Source organism: Cupressus sempervirens, chromosome 6 (genome assembly GCF_028749045.1).
Source record: "Cupressus sempervirens isolate cs-2001-9-10 chromosome 6, ASM2874904v1, whole genome shotgun sequence".
Taxonomy (NCBI): domain Eukaryota; kingdom Viridiplantae; phylum Streptophyta; class Pinopsida; order Cupressales; family Cupressaceae; genus Cupressus; species Cupressus sempervirens.
This window is the reverse complement of record NC_143123.1, coordinates 671,097,645-671,109,209: the sequence shown is the minus strand read 5'-3', so window position 1 is coordinate 671,109,209 and position 11,565 is coordinate 671,097,645. Positions and strand designations below refer to the sequence as shown.

At 33.9% G+C, this 11,565-nt stretch overlaps 1 pseudogene; it reads left to right on the top strand.

The window, feature by feature from the left end:
* The first annotated feature begins 9,200 nt into the window (after positions 1 to 9,200).
* Positions 9,201 to 10,510, top strand: LOC149553971 (F-box protein GID2 pseudogene; annotated as a pseudogene).
* The last annotated feature ends 1,055 nt before the right edge of the window (positions 10,511 to 11,565 follow it).

Sequence of the window (11,565 nt, the reverse complement as noted above, 5' to 3'; positions counted from 1 at the left end):
GAAGGTAGTAGCAGAACCAAAAAGAGACAAGGTGAAACCACAAGAACCGCCTTTCATCTATACAACTGCCAATACTCAAGAGGAAAAAGCACAGATCTGTGTCACTGTTTATGATACCAAAACATATTTTGGTCAAATCTCATTTCTCTATCAAAACTCAATTTTTTTCAAAAACTAAAAATACCCTTTTATAGATCTCAGATTCAATGTTATCATTATATAAATTTTTTGAGTGCTTTGATTAGTTATAATATGTTATAATCTCAAAATGTTATAAGTAGATATTTCAACATTTCAGAAGATGCTCCCTCAAAAAAGAAAAAAAATAGTAAATCATATCAAAAAAAATTTAAAAATTATATTTATCTCTAGAGGAGAGAATCTTCTTCACGAATATGTAATTTTTTTTCAAGAATGTATAGATTTGATAGGGAAGTTTTGACTAGAGGAAAAAACTATTGGATTCTGATAAGGTCAAACTGGAGTACTTATAACAAAGAAAATATACATCAAAATTTATTTATTTATTTTGTTCACTAGCTATACATGTCATCTATAAGATATTTTCAAATCAAAACAAAAAAAAGATGATTTTCATATACTTGTTTGATGGGAACTACACCCTATATTTTTTACAGTTAAAAAAGGGACTTCAAAATAAAATAAAATGAATAAATTCTTACTCAAAAAAATTATAAAAATTATAGGCATAAAATTCATCCAATTTTACACATTTCATTAGTTTACATCATCTTCATATTTTAAACACAAATACCATTTTTTTTGTCATTAATGTTGAATTGTCACATTCTGATATCCCATTTCTTTATAAAAGGTGACACAAGTTTGTGCTTTTACCCTCAAATTTTAATGCTTCCACAACCATCTCCAACAATTGCAATAGCAGTAGGTGACACCATTCAGAAGCCGAGTGCAAAAGTAGGGAAGTCTAATGAGAAGAAGGAGGATACATCAAAGGAAGAGGAGCATGCTACTATTCAGACATTGGTAGAGTTACCAAAAATAGGCACTCATACAAAAACTTTTTATAAGCCAAGCACTAAAGCCATACCTTTACAAATATCAACACTAGGCTCAAGCTCTACAAAGGTGACTAGGGTACTTCACTATGGAGACCCTGAGTTAGATTAAAAGATAGTCATACCTTCTTATGAGTCAAAGACTATCACCATGGAGAAAATTACAGAGATGCAAGATGCATTAAATAGAAGGAAAAGACAAGAAATACTCAGAAAGGAGTATAAGCATAAGCAAGCACTACATGAGATTGAGGACATCTTTATGGATGCCTTCAGCTTGCAGTCACCAGATGATTCAAAGCCTATAATGGAACGATTATCAGAAATAGTTGACCAGGTGACAAGTGAAGACCGGGATACCAATGTCAAACTTATGGAATGGTTTGAGAGGAAGTTTCAAGAAAAGGTGAATGAGAAAATATCAAGTGGCATAGCACTCCAACAAGTTGAATTGGCCAAGCAGATTGAAAAAGTCAAAACTATACTTGAGAATATCTTCTCATTGTACAAAAAGTTGTGTGATTTTTTCAATTTCACACAAGAGACAGGCCAAAGGATAATGAGCTTGGAGAGAAATCTGAAGCTTTCTAACATGCAATTACCAAGAGATCTAGCTCAAAGTGAGAAGCATTTTGCCCAATTGCTTCACACTCAAAGAGAATTAGCTACACTCACAAGTGAAGAGGCCAATATGAAGGCCAAATTGATGCAGATATAGTCCTCCATTACCCCACATTTGGAGTTCCTCCACAAAGAGCAAGTCTATGTTGAAACTGTCTTAAAGAAAGATCCTAATCTTTCTACACTTGATGGGCTTACACATCTTGCTATAGAGAATGCCATTGAGCATAAGTCACTTGAAATTGCTTTGAAAAATTGGGATGTAGCTCTCAAGATGATAATGGAGGTAAACAACACATTTTGGCGAAATATGGTATTACTCCTTAGAACCCTTTGACATAAGTGTCAAAAGGGGGGAGAAATAACAATAAGGGAGATAAGATAGATATATATAATGTTTTGGGGGACAAATAATAAGGAAGATATAACTAAGGGGGAGAATACTAAGCATTTTGATTACATTCTTTCATTCATTCTTTTGAAGAATAGAGGGGAAAAGATTGTAGATAGCCAAAAGAGAAAACAACTCAGCACATAGGTATAGATTATAGAAATAGGGCAAAGGCAAAAGAGTATTAGGCACATTCAGCACAAAAATTTGGTTACAAGAATAGAGAAGGCACAATTAGCTCAAGGGGAGTTATAAGGTATTTTGAACAAATTGTGAAATTTTGTATATATGTACTCATAAGGTTAGATCAATAATGTCAAGTGTTTTTTACACTCATGTCAAAGGGGGAGATTGTTAGTCTTAGAATGGTTTTGACAATTGAGTTTCAACATACTTAATCACTTTTTATATAAAAGTCGAGTACACTATGTATGTCGAGCTACAGTATGTGCCGAGCCAGAATTCCAACAGGTGCCGAGTGACTTCAAGTGCCAAGCATTATACAAGTACCGAGTGATATATAGATGTCAAGTCATAATTGATGCTAATCAAGACATAATGTAATAGGTGCAGACCAAACCAGGATCAAGCATATGCCGAGCACCAATAATCCAATATGTGTCGAGTAACACATAATCAACATATGAGTTTGTGCCTTCACAAACTTAGATGTAAACTATTTTTGAGCTGACATAGAAGGATTTTGAAGGATAAGAACAAATCTTTTATATTTCCTATGCAATCAACATGCAACCAATAAGAAAAATGGAGAAGGCATGCAACCAATGAGAAAAGTGCAAGGAATGAGCAGGAATTAAGTTTCAATATGGATCATAGATCCATACCTAACCCTAAGTGTACGAAGTCATTATAAGAAGGCTTAGACCCCACAATTTCATGTTGCTAAATAGAAGTTAAGGAATTTGCTAAGCAGATAGCAAAAATTGTAGAACAAGTCAAGCAGTAGGGGCATCAAAGACTTACTGAATTGAGCAGTAATTAGATATCCAGTTGATCAAAATAGAACAAGGGCTACGAACAGATATCAGATCTCAGACGATCAAATTCAAAATGAGCAGAACCAGTGCCTGAAATCAACAATTGAAGATTGTAAGCAATCAGGTCAAAGATTTCTAATACTCTCTAGCAATTGTATGCAGATCATTCTCAATTGTTGTGCGCTTTTGTTACGATGTCAAGACTCAAATCCGGGAAAGCTTTAGTCTTCTTAAATGGGTCATCTTTCCTTGCTTTGTGGTGAAGGTGATTCGAGAAGTTCTGCGGATCATACATCTTCATGAAGAATCCTCGTAGCACACTGCATCAATTCTTATAGCCATCCTTATATCATGGCTTTATTTGACAACTGTTTTCCTCTCTGGGTGTGTTCTATTCAACTTGGTGTGCAAACTTCAAATTGTTCATATGGAATATTTTGGAAAGCTTTTAGAAGGAACATCTGATGTGCCTATCTTCTTAAAGGAGCACATGTACCTAGGCTTCCAGCTTTATAAAATAAGTCATAGATTTCGTTTGTATCTTCTTCTTGCCTTATTGCTGGTGACTGCTAGCCAGTTGATGATTTTTTTTCGAGACAGCATATTACAGTGGAACCATTACTTTTATCAATGCAGGCGATTTTCTGGTATTGTTGGCCATGCAACTTGTTGGTGCTTTGCTTTGTTTATGTACGCTTTCAGGAGAAGTTAGTTATATTCTTTTCTACAACTATTTCTAACAGACCAGAGAATCGCCCTCGCATGTATGGCTTCCGCACATGGTATAGCTTCATATATTTTTTTTCTCCTTCAATCTGCAGTTGCTGGTCTTTTATTTTCAGGTTCTTTTTTTAGATGATTGCTTGTTATGTTGAGAATTTTAAAAGTAGAATCAGACTGATTGCTGCTCTCTCACCTTTTGTCAGTATGCTATGACATATCTCTACTATTCCTAGTAACTTTTTTCTTGTCTTTTCATGCAAGATTCTTTTTCTTTTTTTAGCTCTTGACAGAGGCATCATTTATTTTTATTATTGCCTCTTGTCAACCTATTTTTGGCATGAAATCATTCATTGTCAGACAAGTGCAATATTCTATTTTAAATCTTTCTTACTCATTACAAGCTTTTATTCAAACTTTTTTTAGAAAAGTTTTTTAACTCTTTTTAGTATATTCTTATCTGCCAGATCTGACCTCTATCATTAATTACTAAGTTTTTTTTAGTTATATCTTTCTTAATGTTTTATTTCAAAAAATTCTTTTTGAATTACTTCCAATCTTAAAGGCATAGTATGAGAAAAATGGGGAGATCTTTTCTTGCCCCATGACTTTATGTTCTTATTACTTTGAGGTTATATTTTTGAACCAAGGTAAATATTGTAACTTTCCAAAATATTAAGTATGGAAAGGTGATTATTTTCTTTAACCAATCTATTTTCATATATTTATTTGAGTATATATGGGGGCCCACATATATGCCCAGATAAATATATAATTTATGACTATAATGATTCAGAAATTAATATATATACCTTTGCAAAATGAATTAAATACTCATGTTTACCCTTAATGGAGTTTTATACCTGATATCTATATTTAATTGATCTTCATTATATATTTACTTAATTGGATTATGAGTAATCTTACACATTTTCCTTCATTTTAATATTTTGATGTGCCCATAGTTGCACTTTTATGCTTTTATAGCATTATTCTATGCCCATGTTGGCACTTTATGGTTTTATACCATTGATATACATGATTTATATGATATTTGTTTTGAGTTGCATAGGGAGCCAATTTTTCAAGGATAACTATGTAGGTCCCCTTAGTATAACTGATACATAGTTTCCTTATCTGGCCCATGGAGTATTCCTCCATCCTATATTGGTATGCACTCATTTTATATGGAGTTTCCCTCCATTTGATCCTATCTGTTCCATTTTGATAGGATAATATTTTTACGGAGTTTCCCTCCATGTTGTTCCATTTTTGTTCCTCCATGAAGAGGATGCTATTATTGGAGTTTTCCCTCCAAATTCAGATAATTTGATCCAATTTGAAGGCAATATGTTGTTATATCCTCATAATTCATTCTTTTGATTATCCTAACAAAAATCATGATAATTCTACTTTGATCAGCATGTCTCTCCTTTTTACTTTATTTTCATATATTAATGTGATAATGATCTGCATACATTATTGCTTAGATCATGAGTCATGCATGTTATGGAGGGACGCCCCCATTAGCTTGCAGTGGGATGATTCATTAAGTGGACTGTCTATATCCACGTGATTGATGCAAGATTGATGCAAGTATCATTAGTTGGCCTTGTACGTGGTCATTTGTGCATTAGTATAATATACTTTTCATGAGAGCATTGATCAAGCTTTTTACTCAATTTGTCCTTGTTGACAATTTTTTGAGCATATACTTTATCTTGATATCAGGTTATCTCCATTGTTTTGTGGTAACATGTTTTACTCATTGTTTCTCTATGAGAGTTTTATTATCCTTATTCAAAAGGATTTCTAATTTGCATATATGATGGCATTCTACTTGTGGATATTTGTCTTGTTGTTTTTTTTCAGGTGGTCCATCAAGGAACCTTCTTGGTTTTCCACATATGAAGAGGTGTCTATACTTCCACTTGATCACATTCAAAGGACTCATGTACTTCTCTTGGATCTTCAAATGTACCAAATGGCTTGAAGACAATCCAATTACTTCATATTGAAGATTAAGTTGCAGATTTTTGTAAAAAATTATGGGTTTAATACCCTTTGATGTAATTACCCCAAGTAAAGATTAAAGGGGGGTGTTAGAAGTTGTAATCTTTCCTTGGTGTATTTATAAACCAAGGTTAGACCTCCTTTATTTATTATTATAATATATTAGGATATAAGCCAAGGTATCCTAATATATTTCTTTTTTGTCCTTTTTCCACTACATCTTATTTTGTCATCTAGTGGAATATGTGAGGATAAATATGTATTGTAATTTCTAATTTTAGATTATTCCTCCTTAAGAGGAATCTCACACTTGGCCTCACACACATATGAATGGTGGCATTCATAGACATGGGAGTTACATTCTAACTCCTCTCTCTCATCTCTATTTAAGAGATGACCCTCCTATCTCATTCAACAATGAGGTTTCTTCCTCTTCTCAAATATTGTATGAGCATTGCTCTCTATCTCTCTCTCTCTTCCTTCTTAGGCTTTTCATGCCTCATTCATAATGTCACAAGGGGTTTTCTTTGCTTTCCCCTTTCCAAATATCTTGTCTCATGGTGTTGGAGCTTGAAGCTTTCTCTCTCCTATTTTATGGTAATATCTTTTCATGCATTTACTCACTTAGATTCTTTCCTGGTATTGCTTATTTACAGATTTCTTTTTCCATTTCTAATAGTAAGCAATCAGGTCAAAGATTTCTAATACTCTCTAGCAATTGTATTAGATAGTGGAAAATCCTATGTTGATAGATTAGCTTAACAGCTAGGTTGTAGATCCTTTGAAGAGGTGATTAAATCCTTTAACATGGTGACACTTCATGTAAAGTGTTTCTAAAACCTCTAACTAGGTCACTATTGACACAGTGTAAAGCCTTTAATAGGGCAGGCCTTTTACAGGGTAGACCATTAGAAGTGGTCAAACAATTATTGCTGCAATGATTTGTGGGTATCATCCCACCCCAATTTTAACTTCTTATTCCTGGAGGGTTTCTAGGTTACCAAAATTCTGGTGTTATGTGTGTTGATGCATATGTTTACTTTATGTTTATTTAATATGTTTACATGCATGCAGTTTACTTTCAGTTATTTGTTTTAAAGGATTTGAAAAGGTTAAAGTGTGGTACTTCTGATTCACCGCCCCCCCCCCAAGAAGTACTCTTCCCATTTGAATATTCCAACACTATTTTGAGAAGATTAGACAATTTTTAGGAACCCTAATGGATATTGACATAGATTCCTATCTATTTATGAGACTCCAGATTAATGCAACTAAATAGGTTATGAATGGAATTATACTGATTATGGATGGGGGCACTAGATTCAACCAGTCACAATTAAGGAAGAAATTTTATTTTGTTTGAGACATAGAGGGAGGGTCAATAAGAAGATGATTTTAAACATTTCTTCATGATCACTTTGGTTTGAACTATTCACAAACATCTTCATGCCACAAAGACATTTGTGCACTACACATTTCTCCTACAAAACTCTTAACTAGTTGTGTCATTTTGACATTACTCTTGCTAATTCTATAAGTACGTAACACCCCTCTAGACACCCATTAACTTTGAGAGAACACCTAGGTTCTTAATCTTGCCTCTTTTTGCATTATTTCTCATTCTTCTACACCTTTTGATCTTTGAAATCAACACTTTCTTGCTCCTTCTTGTTTATCTTGATATTTCTCTACTTCTTTCACTCTTCTATTGTTTACCAACATCATTGTTTATGTGAAAATCTTCATTTTCTTAGGTGGTCTACATGTTTCCCTCACTTTAACAAGGTCTTACTCTATTGTGTCAAAGGGGATTTTCATACAATATAGATAATGCTTTAATAAAATTACATAATGAAACATGGCATATAATTATGTTATGAGTGACACGTTTTGTGGTTTCTATCCACTCTAATTTACATTCACTATCAGGTATTCTTTTACATGTTTATCCTTTTTCCTTAACCAAAAAGTCTCTCTAACATTCTTTCATTTATTGACTTAAATCTTCAGTTTCTAAAATCATTTTATTATCATTTTTCTTTCCATTCAAAAAGAAAGAAAGAACAAAAGATTCTTTTACATTTGAAGTTATTAGGCAATTTGTATGCAAGTCTTACAGTGATATGGGTTATATGGTAGCACCCCACAATCCTTGCAACAATAGCTACCAATTTACATACAAGACATATATACGTTACCTATGAGATTTGAACTTGTGAATATGGTAGCACCTCACAATTCTTGCAACAACAACTACCAATTTACAAACAAGACATGTATACCTCACCCATGAGATTTGAACTTGTGATCTCTCTTTCAAGAACATGAGTTCTTATAAGTTTTTCACACTGACACAAACGTACAAACACTAATCTAAACAATACAATGTATTTTCACCCTTTTTAATGCATAACGCACAAACACTAATCTACACAACACAATGCATTTTCACAACATTTTATGAAGATTAGATTAGTAAAAAGCATGTGAAAATTCATAATGATTTACAGCCTATGTACAAAATGCCATTCTATATAAAGAATAACCACCTCCCTCACACCTTACCTCCCCTAGATTTACATGCATCTAGGGGGAAGGTACACATTTCTTTATGGGTATTGAAGGAAAACCACATATAAAGAAAGTTTTATGTACAATCTTCCTCTCAGCCTTGGAACATGAGACATGAGGAATCGACTAAAAAAGGATGAACGACAGCTGAAAAATCAAGAGGGCTTTCATTTTCCGCTCTATTCCCTGTCCTCTCTGCAACACACAAATTCATTGCAAGTGACACAACGAACATGGAGACAAATGCAAGACTTTAAGAGGGAGGTTTCCTGCCTGATACACTGTCCTCTCTGCAACATATGACAAGGTTGACCTCGAACATTAGGCTTACCAGAGCACAATTACTCTGGGTCTCGGTCACATGGAGTAATGTGCCCGTCTATTCTGCTGACCGCTAATGCCGATCATTACTGCGCCATTTGTCCACACCCAGCTTAAATTCCGTGACTTTCCCACACACACTACAAAATTAAATCCACACTGCCACTCTTTGACTTGTCTGCTGGCTTTTCCTCGACTTAAATCCTCTCTATTCCCGCCATCGCTCTTCTTTTATTGCAAAATTTCTTTTATATAAGCCGTTGGGTGCCTCTATTTTCTTCGTCCCAAAGTTTTCTCTGTTTCAAGATTCGATCTTTAGGGGAGGAAGAGTGATAAATCGTTTGTTGGGTCAGCGGGTAGTATTGAAATAGGCTTTGAAATCAAATAGAGAGATAGTCCATATATTTCTTGGAAGATTTTTACTTGTATGCCATTGGGTGCCTCTATTTTCTTCGTTCCAAAGTTTTCTCTATCTAAAGATTTGACCTTTAGGGAGGCAATAGTGATAAAATTGTCATTGTTGAATGAGTGGGTAGTGCTGTAATAGGCTTGAAATCCAATCAAGAGATGATGATGAGGATGGAAGAGAAGGAAGGTGAAGTTGCATGATAAAATTTATCTGATAAAGTCCAAATATTTCTTGCAAGATTTTTACATAGAAGACATTGGGTGCCTCTATTTTCTTCATCCCAAAGTTTTCTCTGTATTTCTATCTAAAGATTTGATATTTAGGGGGCAATAGTGATAATTTCTTATTTGATCTGTGAATAATATTATAATAGGCTTGAAATCGAATCTAAAGATTTGATCTTTAGGGGGCAATAGTGATAATTTCTTATTTGATCTGTGAATAATAGAATCTAGAGATGATGAGGATGGAAGATAAGGAAGGAGGAATTGTAAGATAAAGTCCATATATTTCTTGCAAGTTTTTCACTTATAAGCCATTGGGTGCCTCTATTTTCTTCGTTTCAAAGTTTTCTCATCTAAAGATTTGATCTTTAAGGGTGCAAAATAGTGATAAACTTTCTTGTTGGGAAGATTTGATCTTTAAGGGGGCAATAGTGATAAATTTTCTTGCTGGGTCAGTGGGTAGTATTGTAATAGGCCTGAAATTGAATCAAGAATGATGAAGATAGAAGAGAAGGGAGGTGGAATTGTAGATAACGTGGATGCAATGCATGAGATTTTCAAGCATTTGGATGCCGAATCTCTTGCAATGGCTTCTTGTGTTAGTAGAGGTTGGCATCAGGCGGCCATGGATGATGCTCTTTGGGAACTTGTTTGTACTAAACATTGGCCTGCTTCTGGCATTTCAGTTGGACGCCTCAGATCGGTTGTGAATGTTCTTGGTGGATTCAGGCGATTGTATGTCAAATGGATGCATCCTCTTTGCAGGCATGGTGATTTTAAGGAGGATAATGTTGTGTGGAGTGAGGACCAAGTTCAGCTTTCTCTCTCTCTCTTTTCAGTGGAGTACTATGGAAGACTTGGTAGTGAGTCTACTAATTTCTATGGTTCCACTAGTGTATTGCCCAATTCACGTTTCTTCTGCAATAATTTCTATGGAGCCACAGCCGGGACAATCAGCTATATTGTTTGATTCATTGCCGTTCATACTTATTTGTTCAAAACAAGAATCCCTTTTGTTCTCTTTTTTTGGCCTTCGTTTGTTCTCATGTCTTATAAATGAAAAGCTGGGTCATTTTGAGATTTTTGATCTGGCATGGCTCAGTGTTGACAACATTGTGAAGGGTTTATGTATACTAAAACTTGTCTAGCTGTTAGAATGTATTTGAGGGCAAGTTCTAAGTAATGCTCATTATTATTTGTGTTGGGAGTTTTCGTATAATGATTACATTTCATGATTCTATCATTGGACTTATAGGGATTGAAAAGAGCTAGATTTTCTTCTCCTATGATGAATCCGAGAATGTAATCCAGACATTTGAAACAATATTATGGGTTGTAATAGATGGCATTATCCATCATGTCTAATCCTCATTATGGATTGTGAAAGTTTTATGAATACTGAAAATTATCTAGCCATCGTGATGTATTGAGGAAATTTTGAATAGTTGGTTTATAATGTTGTTATTATGGATTGTGGTCTAAGATTCATTATGGATTGTGAAAGTTCTATGTATACTGACATTTATCTAGTCATTATAATATATTGAGGAAATTCGGATTAGTTGGTTTACTAATGTTGTTCATTATTATTTCTAGTTTCTAGATTAGATTGTCTTGAAGTTAAGCTAGATTTTTAGCTCCTCTAACATTTTATCATCTTAATGAAGAATCAGAAAGTATGATCCAAACATTATGATTTGTGAGAGATGGAATTATCTTTCATGTATTATATAATACAATCCTTGGTACTGAAAAAATGTAGTCCAGAAATAGAGAAGTCCTGAAATACTTGTTAAGGTTTTATGTATACTGAGATTTATCTAGCAGTTAGAATGTAGTTGTAGACAAAGCTTGATTTTCACTATCAGTTTTGATTGGATTGCATTAGAGATTTTAGTTTTAATGATTCAGATCACACTCCACTGTTCATGTTCACCATTAGAATATGGAGAGCTCTAAGATAATTTTAAAAGATTTTATTTCCCTCCAACCTTCTATTATCTTGATGACGGATCATCAAATAAAACAATATGCTGAATTAGGAAATAGAGATTATTCATATCCAATATAATTCAATGAATTGGGAGATGGGGATTATTCATCATTATCATTATCATTTTCAGACTGGATTCTATTAGAGTATATTATATGAATGATTCAGATTACATTATACTGTTTATCATTAGAATATAGAGAGCCCTAAATCTCTCTCCAACTTTCCATTATCTTGATGACGAATCATACAAGATGATCCAAG